This window comes from Drosophila persimilis, unplaced genomic scaffold, assembly GCF_003286085.1.
Source record: "Drosophila persimilis strain 14011-0111.01,24,50 unplaced genomic scaffold, DperRS2 tig00001407-arrow-arrow-pilon, whole genome shotgun sequence".
NCBI lineage: Eukaryota > Metazoa > Arthropoda > Insecta > Diptera > Drosophilidae > Drosophila > Drosophila persimilis.
In genome coordinates, this window is record NW_020825484.1 from 9,789 (window position 1) to 25,623 (window position 15,835).

Sequence of the window (15,835 nt, forward strand, 5' to 3'; positions counted from 1 at the left end):
GATCTCACTATAAAACCTATATTTCAGAATTTCTCCCCACCCCCTTTCGCACCCACAAAGGACGAAAATCTGTTATATTCACAATATTGCACATTCGAGAAAACTAAAAACGCAGAATCATAGATAGTGACCATATCTATCAGATCGCTGAATCTGGATCAGATCGGATCATTTTTGTAGCCAAAAGCAAGAAATCAATTTGCAGTGGCTACGCAGCGCCCGACGTCACGCTCTGACTGATTTTCTGTCTCTCTCGCACGCACTCTTTGTCGTGTCGTTTAATATTAGCGGCCTCTGCCGGAGGAGAGCCATACTGACTAAGTATCGGGTATAAATGTAGAGTTGCGGTGTCCGCAGCAACTCACAACGTTCCCCCTCGTTTTAAATTTGGTTGTTGCGGTGAGGCAGAATCTCTTCACGAACTCTCGCCATTTTGCTGCCACTTGTCATGAGAATTGGAAAAAACATTGAAACAAGGAAAGGATCTGCCACCACTAATGGTAATAATTGCACCTTGGCTATCATCTTTTCACGCAATGATCAGAATTATAGAACAAATTGTCTACATCCATGTTTAGCTAAACTTTTGTTTTCTCCGTTTTTTTCTTACTCACTCATATTAAAACCAAATTTAATCCATCAATAAGTAAAACGATTACCTGGGAAAAGATTATAAATAAATGAGCTTGTGACTACTTAGAATTTAGACGGATTGCTCCTTATCGGTGATGTTTGACTGAATTAAGCATTTTGGCTGATATACTCGACTCGAGAGCTGACACACTGATAATTTTATCGCCAGATTTCCCTCGAAACATTCCTATAAAATCACAGTCAAAAGGTGCAATGCCTTCAATCGAAAAAGTATTAGCATGGTGAACGTTTTAAGCGGACTGTCTGCGGACTGGTACTTGTCAGTGCCGCACAACTGAAAGACGGAGATGTCCTGCAAGATTACCAGCGTTTAAAAAGTCTCCGCCCGCTGGGAAGTTTGCCGAAAACTTCCGTATGAATTGCTCCCGGACTTGGATCTTTTCCACCCCCGAATACCCAGTCAGGAGGATCTGTTGTGTTTCGCGGACATGGCTCAGTTCATGCAGGCGCTCACTACTGGAAAATTATGGGAAAATTATACTTAAGAGTAAGTAAATAATGAAAATTATATTCAAGTCAATGAGAACTGAAGTTGACGAATTTTGTGAGCAGTGATCGATGCTTGGGGCTCCATTCCCTCAGGAGTGCTGTCCGGCAATGTCTACCATCTGGGTAACTTCGATGAGTCAAGATCAGCGAGGAGATCACCAGTAGTCACAGCATACATGGAAAGTACTGTTTTCTAATTGTACCCGCCGTATCCATTTCGATCAAGATCGCATCTTGCTTTCCGGCTTCCTGCTCTGCTGCACATATGGATACGTTTCTGGAGCAGTTAATGCAGAATTTGTTGAACTCAAGCAGCACAAATATAAAATTTAGCGAGGCCAGCTATCAGACAAGTGAATCGAAACCTTGGGATGGAATGACCATTTTCACAGTGTAAGTTAGACCTTATCATAATAAATTTCTGTGACTCATACTATGGATTGCAGTGTACTTCTTGGCTTGATGGGTACTATCGTGTGTCTATGCACGCTCTACGACTACTTTCTGTGCCAGGATCAGAGTTAGGACCGGAGAGAACTGAATGATTTACAGAATGATTTAACTCGTATTTTGCCTACCAGGTAGTATCTCTGTGACTGTGAAGATGTGCTCGGCACGGTCAAGTTCCCGTGCCATCTTCCGCATTGTCGACAGCAAATCGAATCCGAACGTGATCAGTTGTCTTGATGGAATCCGCTGCATGTCCCTATTCTGTGTTGTTTTTGACCATGAATACATATATTCGCTAATTTCTCCAAATATAAATACCTTCAATATGATTTCGGTTTTAGTGGCCTCATGCTTGTATGTGCAAAAACCATTCAGCTCTGTTTTTTTGTTTGCTAGTGGGTCGCGGAATCCTTTTCCAGCTTTATTATCCACGGATTTTTTTCGGTTGATTCCTTTTTCTTTATTGGTGGCCTACTAGTGGCTACGGTTGCTCTTCGCTCAATGGATAAGTAAGTGTTTGAGATATTTTGTATCCATCGAGAATTATTGCCAATTTTCTTACAGATCCAAAGGAAAACTGAATGTGCCGCTTATGTATCTTCATCGTATTATACGGATCGTGCCGATACTTGCAATAGCAATCCTAGTTTACATAAAGCTGACGCCCATTGTTTCTGGGGGACCTTATTTTAAAGGTGGATTCCATGGTACCGCCGCCTATGAAAAGGGCTGGTTCTGGACGCTGCTCTTCGTGCAGAATTATGCTACAAGCAATATTGTAAGTCATAGATCTACTCTTATTACCATTTGTACGATAATCGTTTTCAGTGCCTGGATCACACATGGTACTGGGCAGTGGATATGCAGCTTTATATAATCTCTCCGCTTCTGCTGATTGCACTGTATAAGTGGGGCAAAAAGGCAGCAGCTGGCATCGCGGTTCTTGTTCTCCTACTATCGTCCTGCCTCTTTGCCACGATGATAGTCAACAAATACTCATTGCTCTTCAAGTAGGTCCACGATGCTTCTGTTTGTCGTTGGAGTTCTTCAACCCCATTTAATTGCAGGAATGGAACCGAAGGAGATGCCGGAAGGAAACTGTATTCTGCCACACATACTCATTCGGCACCTTGGCTGATTGCATTTCTTTTTGGATATTTTCTTCACCTGAATTGTAGGAAGAAGTTCCAAATAAGCCGGATTTTGGTATGGTCTGGATGGGTTCTTAGTCTGGCCATGATCTTCACCTCGATGTTTGCCCTGTACCCTGCGACCCAATAGAGTGCTCCACCCCTGTCCACCCTCAAGGAGTTTCTGTACTACACGCTTACCAGAGTGGGCTGGCCCTTAGCCCTGTGTTGGATCGTCTTTGCCTGCATGCAGGGCCATGGCGGTCTGGCCAACAGTTTCCTATCCTCGCCATTGTGGCAGCCTCTCTCGAGACTCTCCTATTCCGTGTACATCTGACACCTTTTCGTACAGGAAGTCAACAGTAGAAGCGTTCGTACTAATACTTATTTCTCGGACAAATTGTAGTAGGTTTTGTTTCTAGTAGTTGATGGTTGCTTATTTTTAACTAACCTCATTGATGATTTTCAGATGCAGAAATTTTGGTCTGACTTTGGGATCACTATTTTCATTTCGTATCTGCTTTACGTTGTCATTGAGGCTCCTTTTGGCGGACTCGTTAATCTTCTACGATCCCGGGAGAAAAGTGTTTTGAAGCCCCAAGCTCCAAGCGAACAAAAGCAATCCTCAGTTGATGTCCAGCAGGGCCAGTTGAATGCCGGAAGTAATCTGGTTGAGTCCGACGTGCCTAAATAAGAAGCCACAGAGACTACTCCAGAATAGTTATAGATGTAAATATCAATATGGGTTTTTTTTCACTCTTATGTAGACATTTTGTAGATTACAAAACCACATAAAAAAGATGTGAGCTTCCGACTACCCACACACTAGACTGATAAGAGTAATTATCAATGATGTTCGGCTGTATCAAGTATTACGCTGTGCTAGTCTGAGTACCTCAGACTACTCAAGACTACCTTACTCAACACAATTGTTTTTATAATCGGCGATAGCGACATAAGGAGACGAAATAATTCCACTGCATGCGCATATGCGGTAGCAAATGATCTTTGCAGTGCAAACGACAACACCAAAATGCATTTCCTTTGGACCGCACCACTGGCAATAATTTAAAATATTTAAGCTGCTTGATCTGACATACTCCCCCCGTTGGAAGCCTGACTTTCAACAGCAACAGCATTTGGCAGTAGGCACAGCTTGTTGACGGCGCGCTTTGTGATTCCAGATGACGTCTTCAGCACAGCAACTCGGGAAACGCCATCTCGTCCAGGCAAAAGCTCGACCACTCTCGCCAGTGGTCACTTCATGGGAGGAAGATTCTCATCCTTGACAAGAACCAAATCGGCGACAGCTAAACTAGGCTTCACAGTGCGCCACTTTGAGCGCTGCTGCAGTGACGATATGTACTCCTCCTTCCACCGGGACCAAAAGAGCTGCTGCAGGTACGAAACGCGCTGCCAGCCGTCCAGGCGATCGAAGTTTAGCTGCGTGACGTCAGGCTCAGCGAACGAAGCAGGAGGGCCACCATTCAAGAAATGCGCTGGAGTTAGAACGTCTAGATCGGCAGGGCTCTCTGAAATTGAAACTAAAGGTCTTGAATTAATCACTGCCGTGATGTGGCACAACCGCGTCCGCAGCTCGTCAAATCCAAGAACCGAGTTGCCTATCGCACGGTAGAAGTGGTACTTGGCCGTCTTCACTGCAGCCTCCCATAGACCACCAAAATGAGGGGAGCGCGGAGGAATGAAATGCCAGTCTATAGCCTCGACCAAGCAAAAATCCAGCTGCGCCTTCTGATGGTCATCGCTGAGGACCAGGCGCTTTAATTCCATCAGCTCATTCTTAGCGCCGACAAAATTGGTTGCGTTGTCTGACCAAATTTGCCGCGGCTTTCGTCTAGTACATATGAAGTGCCTTAGTCCATGTAGAAAAGCAACTGTGGATAAGTCCTTTATAAGCTCCAGATGAACAGCCTTGGTAGCGGAACAAATGAAGATGCAGATGTAGCACTTGATTGGAGCCTTGTTGCGTGCCTCCGGTTTGTAGAAAAACGGCCCACAGAAGTCCACGCCTGTGATCTCAAAGGCATGAGAACCATCGAGCCGCTCCTTTGGAAGATCCGCCATAATATGCTCCAATACCCTGGGCTTCAGTCGAAAGCATCTTACGCACTTGTTTACTGCCTTGTTTACCGTCTTCCTCCCCCCAATAGGCCAATATTGGGAACGAATTAGTCCAATCAAAGCTCGAGGACCAGCGTGCAGATTCCGCTCATGAAAATGGGAGATTATTGCAAGAGTCAGTGGATGGCTGCTGGGCAAGATGATTGGATGACGGCCATCAAATTCCAACGAAGAGCTTTTCAGTCGACCATCTACCCTGAGAAGTCCAAACTGATCCATGAATGGCGATAACAATGCGATTGAGCTCGATGAGGAGACTGCTCCCCTTGCCCGCAGTGACTTCATGTCCTCCCATAGATGAGTACGCTGGACTAGTCGTAGCAATACCTGGGTTCCATGTTCAATGTCTGAGACAGTGAGACCGGGGCGCCGAATTCGGTTGCAAAACTTGTGAATGTATCCGAAAACGCGTTGCAAAGAAGCAAATGAATTCGCATACTTGGAATCAGCAATAATGTCCATGTAGGGCGATTTGAGCAGAAGAGCCTTCCGACGAAGTTCAAGGGCTGGCTTATCAGGTAGCACAGTGGGTGGCCAGTCATCTGAGGAGCCGCAAAGAAATGGAGGACCATGAGCCCAAAGAGGTGACTCATTCAGCTCAGTCGGATGAGCCCCTCGAGAAAGAATGTCGGCTGGGTTTAAAGCTGTGGGAACATAGCGCCATTCCATTTTTTCGGTCATTTCCTGAATCGTTGACACTCTATTTGCAACAAAAATATTAAATCTTGACGGCTCGTCCCGAATCCAAGAGAGCGCAACGGCAGAATCACACCAACAGTAACACCTTCCCTTGAATACATTCATTCCAGCTATCTCAGATATGAGCCTAGCCAGCAACTCCGCTCCACAAAGCTCCAACTTTGGTACTGTAAGTGTCTTCAAAGGAGCCACACGAGATTTGGCACACAGTAAGTGACTGCTGGAATGCTGACCCTTGGACACGACAAAAATGCATGCACCATAAGCCTCGTTGCTGGCATCGCAAAATCCGTGAATTTCCAGCGTAGAGTCTGGAAGGACTACAAGCCGAGGAAATTCAAGTCGACGAATCTGACCAAACCTGGTGCATATTTCCTGCCACTCGGTGTTCAGTGCGACTGGAAGGCTTTCATCCCAGGACAACTTCTCTTGGCACAAACGCTGGAGAAAGATTTTGGATTTAGTAATTACGGGACCAGCTAGTCCGAGAGGATCGTAGAATCGCGCTATGGATGACAAAACAGAGCGCCAGCAGGAATTCAAAGAAGATTGAAGGGCCGAGAGCGAAAATAATAGTAGATCAGAAACCGGATCCCACGCAAGTCCTAAAGTTTTAGTCACATGGCTGCCATCGTCGCAAAGAGTAACACGAGCAATAGATAACTTATGGATAACTTATGTGGTTGATGACACTGGTTGAGATGGCAATTAGTTTAGATCTTTGAATGCTATATTAGTTGGTGATTGCACTGATAGATTATTTATTGCACAATCACGTCGGGGTCACCAAATGTTAAGCTATTAGGCGTTTTTAATAACTGTTGCAATTTGAAGTTAATGAAAGTCGAGAGGCTGTTATAATTCACAATTTATTTGCATATGTAAACCTACTTATCGCGTATGTACATATGGCAATGATTGGGCGAACGATTGATGCGAGGATGTTAATCTAATAGCTGCGACGATTAGCTCAAAACTGCCCATGCAAGGGCTGAAGGGCCAATCTGCCGGGCCCTATGCAGCAAGCTTAGACGCGAGCGAGAGCGTATGATAGCCCGAGAGCGTTAGAGCTGCTCGGGGACGCTGTTAAGCCGAGTCCGAGAGATTGCGACATAAGGAGACGAAAGAATTCCGCTGCATGCGCATATGCGGTAGCAAATGATCTTTGCAGTGGGGGCATTGGAAACGACAAAACCAAAATGCATTTCCTTTGGGCCGCACCACTGGCAATAATTTAAAATATTTAAGCTGCTTGACCCGACATAAATAATTCGACGATATATTATAAAGTTTTGTTTTGTATATTTCCAAAATAAAACGAGGGGGAACGTTGTGAGTTGCTGCGGACACCGCAACTCTACAGTTATACCCGATACTAAGTCAGTATGGCTCTCCTCCGGCAGACGCCGCTACAAACAAGTAAGAAGGCACGGGTTGGGTCTTGTACTGGTATGCTAATATGCTTTATTGGTATCTTAAGTCTATCCTACGCTATTTCGACTCCGGTGCTGGTTCTCCTCTTGGTTCTCCTCTGTGGTTCGATGAGCGTGTCGCTCCCTGGGCCCCCCACGGCGTCGCCAAGCGTGGCACCGCCGGCTCTACTGACTGGGGCTAGCGATTCTTGGCACGTGGCCCAAATCCGCCTCTCAGTCAGGCGCCTGACGCGTTCCATCTCACTCGACTCACTTGGCTTTTCGGCCCGAGGGTGCCTCACTCCTGGTGGGATGCGCTTCAAGCGTGGCACCGTTGGTTCAAGGGATTGGGGTCTTTCGCTCTTGGCTGCACGCTCGAGTCCGCCTCTCAATCCTCACACAACGCGTTCGCTTTCTAAAGTTCTTTTCCCTTCGCTTGGTCTCACTCTTGTGGCTCACTATTCACTTCACTCTTGCTTGCTCCGTTTGCTGACTATCCCCGTTCCTGGTCGCGGCCCTCCTCTTATAGGCTCGCTTCTGCGTCGGCGCCGCCGATGCCGCCTGGCGCTAACGGCACTTTCCGCCATGCGGTGCCCGTATTTTTCCATCTGCGTTCCTTCATTCCCTTGTCGCTTTCCAACGGGACCTGGCTGGTGGTGTGATCTCATGACCATATTTGGTCATGCGCTGGGCCACTGCCGGCCCGATCCCGTCATCCCGCTGCTCTCTCTCCAGGGGTCCTCCCCTCTCATCTTGGTTCCCCGGGAGAGCTCTCCTCGGGAATTCGCCGCCTCCGGATATCCCCGGATAACGGCCGTTAGCGCTTAACCCTATACTGCCCCCTACTTGTGGGAATACCTTTCCTCACACTTCCCCCCTTCTTTTATTGGCGGAAAACCCCGGTTTTCCGCGTCCCAGGTTTGCTTTGTTCTCGACCCGGGTGCTTCTTTTGCTTCTTTTGCCCCGCCCGATATAGGGTATGGTCGCTATTCTGACCTACTCGATATGACACAGCGTTGCCCTTACGCTCCACTCGATAAAGCGTAAGGTCGTTTTTGTGATCTACTCGATATGTCGCAGCGTGCGTATTCTACTTCCGGATTGCGAATTCCTCAATGGACTGGAAACGTACTATTTTCTCGCGATGCCGGGTGTTTTCTTTGTTTTTCTTGTGCGCGTCTGGTTTTCCCTACTGCCCTTCGCTGGCGCGCATGCCTTCCGCCGGCCCTCTGGATGCTTCGGGTAAGTTTTCCTCCCGCTTTCACGCCTTCCGCCGCCTTCATTCAAGCTTTACCGATCATTTCTAGCGATGCCCCGCTGTTCCTCTGATGCAAGGTATGACCCTGTTTTTATACCCGATACTCAAAATGAGTATTGGGGTATATTAGATTTGTGGTAAAAGTGGATGTGTGTAACGTCCAGAAGGATTCGTTTCCGACCCCATAAAGTATATCAGCATCAATAGCCGAGTCGATTGAGTCATGTCTGTCTGTCCATCTGTCCGTCTGTCCGTCCGTCCGTCTGTCCGTCCGTCCGTCTGTCCGTCCCCTTCAGCGCCTAATGCTCAAAGACTATAAGAGCCAGAGCAACGATGTTTTGGATCCAGACTTCTGTGATATGTCACTGCTACAAAAATATTTCAAACTTTGCCCCGCCCACTTCCGCCCCCACAAAGGGCGAAAATCTGTGGCATCCACAATTTTAAAGATACGAGAAAACCAAAAACGCAGAATCGTAGAGAATGACGATATCTTTTAGACTACGGAATCTGAATTGGAACGTATTATTATTATAGCCAGCATCAAGAAAACAATTAACAAAAAAAAACATTTTGAGTATCGGGTATAAAAATTATACTCTTCCAAGTAATCTCTTCCATTGTCTATACTTATTGTATTCTTTGTTCTCGTACTATAATTATCATGTCAGAACACGATCGGCAACTAAAACCGAAAAGAAATTGGTTGATTATTTACATAGAACATATTTTATACGAAATTATACGTAAGCGCCAGAGGTTGTATCGCAGTCGATGACTGCAGTAGGGATTTTCTCCGTTTTGTTTTTTTTGCATCTGTTTGCAAAATGAGTATTGGGGTATATTAGATTTGTGGTAAAAGTGGATGTGTGTAACGTCCAGAAGGAATCGTTTCCGACGCCATAAAGTATATATAATCTTGATCAGCATCAATAGCCGAGTCGATTGAGCCCTGTCTGTCTGTCCGTCTGTCCGTCCGTCATCCGTCCGTCCGTCTGTCCGTCCTCTTCAGCGCCTAATGCTCAAAGACTATAAGAGCTGCTGGGGCGCTACAGACTGTAATCACAAATGGGAATATCAATAACCGGGCGAAAGGGCTGCACACGAGTATGTCCACTTCCGGGCCGAGTCTTATGCCGACGCCTCCCTTGGCCCCCTTCGCACAGGTAGTCTTGACCCTGTTTACATATCGGGGCTTGCTCGGGTTGCCCGTGTGGCAAGGGATTGAAATCGGAGGCGTACCCCAACCAGCGCCCAAAAGAGCCCTGAAATGGATACTTCTACGGATTCTGGATCAGGTATAATGGGTCGTGGATCGTGGATGATGACGCTTTTGTTGTGTTGTTTTGATCACTGATCACTGAATCAATAAGAGTACAGTGAATATTTAATGATTCATTTGTTGCCCGCTTCTGGTGGATTCCGTGCCTCCGAAGTGCGTATGCGGGGGCCTGCAATTGGTGGCAACAAAGGCCCCACGGCTGCCACAATCGCTGCTGCAGCGGAAATGTTTTGCTGCTGCTGCATGCTCTCCTCCTCCGATTATTATTGAATAAATTGCAGAACAAATATGCAGCGAAATAAAAATAATAATAAATGCAATCACGGGGATGAACGATGAGCAATTGGACTCCCGTCCAAACGGAACGGATCGTAATATGCATAAACGATATATCTGATCGACTGGAAACTCTTGTTTGAATTTGACTTTGAATTTCGAATATTTCGGCATATATTTTCATTGCGGCCAAAAACGGAGAGACGATTCCGTGCATTACGATTCTGGCATCAACGAAAATAGATGCCCAAATGGAAGTGCAAACATCTCTGAGGGGAGGAGTGGAGTGTCGGGCGTGTGGACGTTTGTCTTCTGTCAGTGTGTGATTGGATACTGCTTGCTGCTTTCTGCTCGATGGCTTCCCCCTAGATCACGAGGTGCAGGCGTATCTGGAACACCAGCTCCTCGACGGTCTTCTTCAGGAGCGCCGCCAAAGACAGGATGAATCCCAGGAGGCTGAGGGAGAACAGCCAGGGAGTGGTCATGAGCACGGCAAAGAAGACGAGCGTCTCGTCGCCCCGGGCATTGGCCATGCGCCACAGCAACTGGCGCTGGATGGTGCGCAGCTTGAACTTGCTGTTCCACAATCGGAGGCGCATCGAGCCGACGGTTTCGTTGACGACCACAGTCTTCTCGACCAGCCAGAACACCGCGCAGCACAGCATCTGCAGCACCACCAGCAGGTGGTACAAGGCCACCATGCGCTGACTGTGCTCCGGCTGCATGGTGGAGAGCACGACTGCGCCGAGGGACTCCAGCGGAGAGACCCTGGGGGAAGGGCCGTCGGAGAGCTCCTCCCACTCCGAGTCCGACTCGGTGCGCTCTATCGAGCTGAACTCGCTCTGGCCCTGACAGGAGCACGACTCCTCCTCTTGGTCCTCCTCGGTGGGCATCGAGTAGTCGCCCTCGTAGTCGCCGTCGTAGCGGCCGTCGGAGTACTCTTTGTGCGGGCCGTCGTAGTAGTCTCCGCGGCTGTCCGGAGAAGCGCCGCCTGTCCAGAGGGAGCTCAACACGGGCGGTGGTCCCATCGATGCCATCTGTGGCACAGCATTGAATCTGCAGGGGAGCCGGGGGGTAAGTTATGTCCTAGGGGGAAGGGGAGTCTGAGCTGCTGCCGCTCACCCATCTGAATCACCCATCGGAGGGAAGGTGGGGGGGTGTGCGCGACCTATTGGACCCATTGGGCGCGAAAGCAGAAGACTAGTGTGGATTTGGCCTAGGAAGGGCATCGCATTGAGTCCATTCTTGTCGCCGGAACCTTCGGGGGGGACCTGCAGCTCCGGCTGCTGCTGCTGATGCTGGTCGGTAAAGTCGAAGGATCCCATGGATCCGAAAATACCCCGCGAAAGGGTGAATGGGGAACGTGGATTATTAATAGTTGGATTCATCTTATTCCAGCACCTGTGAGGAAATATTCGTTCATGGGCTTTGTTTGTATTTGAATTTTTATTTACTTATGTTCCCTGTACTTTCGATATTTGTACTGAATGATTCCCAGAGCCAGTTCTGAACGGCTCCAAGTGATAGTTCAGGGCCCACTTCGATGTTGTGTTCCTAACAGATTCTCCCTTCTTTTCAGGTCTCCCCACCCCCACCCCACAACGCCGCAAAAATATTTCAAAACTTCGCGCCGCCCACTTCCGCCCCACAAAGAACGAAAATCTGTGGCATCCACGTTTTTAAAGATACGATAAAACCAAAAAAAGGCAGAATCGTAGAGGATGTTTATATGTTCTAGAATGTAAAATCTCAACCAGATCGTATAATTATTATAGCCAGAATCAAGAATACAATTTTATTTTTCCTCGCTCTGTCTCTCTCAAAAACACAGGTTTCATGGTCGGTTTTGCCAGTTGCAAAATATGAGTTCAAGGATCTCAGAACCTATAAGAGCCAGAGCAACCAAATTTGGTATCCATACTCCTGTGATATCGGACCTTGACTGTTTCGTGTCCAAATTTCGGCACACCCCCTTCCGCCCCCGCAAAGGACGAAAATCCACAAATCTCAGAGACTATTATCGCTAGAGTAACAAAATTTGGTATCCGCACTTCTGTTAGATCTCACTATAAAACCTATATTTCAGAATTTCTCCCCACCCCCTTCCGCACCCACAAAGGACGAAAATCTGTTATATTCACAATATTGCACATTCGAGAAAACTAAAAACGCAGAATCATAGATAGTGACCATATCTATCAGATCGCTGAATCTGGATCAGATCGGATCATTTTTGTAGCCAAAAGCAAGAAATCAATTTGCAGTGGCTACGCAGCGCCCGACGTCACGCTCTGACTGATTTTCTGTCTCTCTCGCACGCACTCTTTGTCGTGTCGTTTAATATTAGCGGCCTCTGCCGGAGGAGAGCCATACTGACTAAGTAATCGGGTATAATGTAGAGTTGCGGTGTCCGCAGCAACTCACAACGTTTCCCCCTCGTTTATTAGTTGAATTTGTGAGTAAAGCGCTTGTCGAATAGTTATTTGTAAGATCTAATATCTCAAGTGGCTTCAAAGTCTTAACTTAATAGCAAACTTAAACATGTCTGGTCGGCGAAAAGTCATTGAATACAAGAAAACCATACTGGATCTAAATATGGGAAAGACAAAACACGACTATTAGCATCTTACATTTAAACTATTCTGAAACAGTCGTTGTGGCTTCTTCCTTAGGCCTCTTCAGGTTCATCCAGATTCCTTCCGACATTAAACGACCTGCTGGACATCTACTGACGACTGCTTTTGTTCGCTTGGAGATCGTGGCTGCCGGGTTCGTAGAAGACTATCGAGTCCGCCAAAAGGAGCCCCAATGATAACATAAAACACATACGACATCAAAATAGTGATCCCAATGACAGACCAGAAATTAAGCATCTGCAAAGCATAAAATATTATACATTTGTTATAATCCACTAGTTTCCTTCAACTATCCAAAACAAAACTTACAAAGTTGTAGTTCGAAAAATATGTATTGGTCCGTAGAATTCTGCTGTTTACTTCCAGAGTGAACATATTCCAGATGTACACGGAATAGGAGAGTCTCGAGAGTGGCTGCCACAATGGCGAGGATAGGAAACTGTCTGCCAGACCGCCATAGCCCTGCATGCAGCAAAGATGATCCAACACGTTGGTATTACTTCATAGAAAGTTTCACACCAAAATCATTTATTAGCCAGGCTCAACTAACGTAGTAGCGGACGCTTTATCGCGATTAAAATAAATCATATGACAGATAGTCGACCAGAGCAGAATCAGAATCAATATAATACTCAGCATTCAGCAGAGAGTAGTTTTGAAACGTCATTCAAGAGACTAGCAGCCTCTAAACCAAATTTAAAACAGCAGCTACTATTAGCGCAAGGGAGATTCACAGTTCATGAGTTAGTAAGAGTTTATGAAAATACCCGACATATTATTGAATTTGATACGGTTGACAATCTGCTAATAATTTTAAAAGAATTTATTCAGCCTCACTTAACCACAGGAATACACTGCACTTTAGAAGATTTATACCTTATCCAAAATAAGCTAAAGGAAAACTTCATAAATAAATTTCTCTTCACGAGAAAGTTCCTCCATGTAGTAAATTCAGAAGATAAAGCTATAATTATAGAGAAACACATTGCAGAGCCCATAGAGGACTAGATGAAAATTACAACAAATAACTAAGCTGTATTATTGGCCAAACCTGCACAAAAAATTAAAGAATATATAAAAAATTGTGAGATCTGTAACAAAAACAAATATCACAGACCCCTGTAAAAATTCCAATTGGGGAAGCTCCCATTCCAGCAAAAGAAGGAGATCAATTACACTTAGACATATACTATGCCCAAAACCTAACATTCATAACTTGTATAGATTCTTATTCCAAATACTTGGTGGTCAAGGAAATTCAAAGTAAATTAAACATTGAAAATAAGGTAATGGAAATTTTGCAACACTTTCCGTTAGCAACATCATTAATGACTGACAACGAACCAAGCTTTACTTCAGCACAATTTAGATCATTCATACAAAGAAGTAACTTAACTATTTATTATGCTGATCCCAGACACAGCACCTCAAATGGCCAGGTAGAAAGGGTACATTCCACACTAACAGAAATAGCGCGGTGCATCAAGGATGAACTAAATCTAACAGATTATTCAGAAATAATAATAAGGGCGGCACTGAAATATAACCTGACGATACATTCAACGACCAATCAAATGCCATATGACATATTGTATAACAAAATAGAACACAACATAATCCAATATTACTTAAGGAAGCTCAGACCAAAATGCTTAAGCTACATAACAAGATAGAAGAACGAGGGGGAACGTTGTGAGTTGCTGCGGACACCGCAACTCTACAGTTATACCCGATACTAAGTCAGTATGGCTCTCCTCCGGCAGACGCCGCTAATATTAAACGACACGACAAAGAATGCGTGCGAGAGAGACAGAAAATCAGTCTGAGCGTGACGTCGGGCGCTGCGTAGCCAATGCAAATTGATTTGTTCCTTTTGGCTACAAAAATTATCTGATCTGATCCAAATTCAGCAACCGGATAGATATAGTTATTCTCTATGATTCTGCGTCTTTAGTTTTCTCTTTCTTTGTGGGGGCGGAAGTGGGCGGGGCAAAGTTTTGAAATATTTTTGGAGCAGTGACATATCACAGAAGTCTGGATCCAAAACATCGTTGGTCTAGCTCTTATAGGAGAAGTAGTTTATGAAAGAAATTCGGGGAAAGAAATAAACTTCAATCCCGATACAAAAAGCAGGTAGTTAAGGAAAATCGACCGAATAAAATTATAATCAACAATAGAAACAGAATTATACATAAAGATAACATCAAATATTAAATATTTTTTCCAGAAAATGTCTGCGAATATACTTATACTGACTTTTGTTATATTGACGACTTCGGAAGTAATACGCATAGTGACTATCTATTGCTCAAAGACGACAGAGACGTTTACACTTATGAAACACGCTGAACTTTTCCATATTACTAATTTGAGTTTTTATAGAGAGATAATTGATAAAGAATCCAAAAATGTCAACAAATCAATTAATTCAGACGATGAGTGGGAAATATCAATGGACTTAAGTCTATTAAAATTAATGATTTCAGAATTAGTCCAAAACGGAATGAAAGGGGAATTAATGAATTAGGTACCATTTGGAAATGGATAGCAGGCAGCCCTGATCATGACGACTTTTTGAAAATACAAACAAAGTAAATGAATTAACTGAAATAATAATAAACAATTTGTAATAAATTCCAAATTTTTCAAAGAAATTGAATTGCTATCAAATTCATTAAAAAATGTCATCTTCAATGAAGAAACGATACTGAGAAAGCATCGTTTAAAATTAATAACTTTTGACCTACTAAATTTAGTTGATACCATAACCCTCTTAAAAGTAAACATTTTCAATACAAACATTTTAAATAAAAACGAAATAGAGGACATTTATAAGCATGAAAAACATCCTGTTGAACTGTCTGATCTGCTGGACATGCAACGGTTAAAATAATTCGAAATGCAGATTTATAATCATTTACATAAATATCCTCAAATTAAAGATATTTGCAAGTTTTACCATGCAAGAGCCATCTCACAAAATGATGGAATGTTAGTTAAGTTTGTGAATGTAAGGAGAAATACTATTAATGAATATTTTAAAAGTGAAACTTTTAACAATTACGCACAAATAAATTTAAAGAATACCTGTTTCACCAATTTAATTTAATGGCTTTAAAGCCAACTGCACTAAAAAAAGGGGAAAAAACAAAGAAATAGACATCATTCAGGATGGTGCCATATTAGTTTCAGGCAAAAATATCGTAGACAATACTACTTTGTTAGGATCGTATCTCCTTATATTCAACAACACAATTGTAATAAATAATATAACCCACATAAATGATAAGGGTAAAATTCTATGATATATCGCATCATAGATTAGCGATTTTGAATTAGTTGATTATATACAATCGAATGATAAGCAATTTTCTTTTGATAATGTTAATTGTTAAAGTTATTTTATT

General features: G+C 44.3%; 1 pseudogene; it reads left to right on the forward strand.

Annotated features, from left to right (window-relative positions):
* The first annotated feature begins 448 nt into the window (after nt 1-448).
* On the forward strand, nt 449-3,534 carry LOC113566960 (annotated as a pseudogene).
* The last annotated feature ends 12,301 nt before the right edge of the window (nt 3,535-15,835 follow it).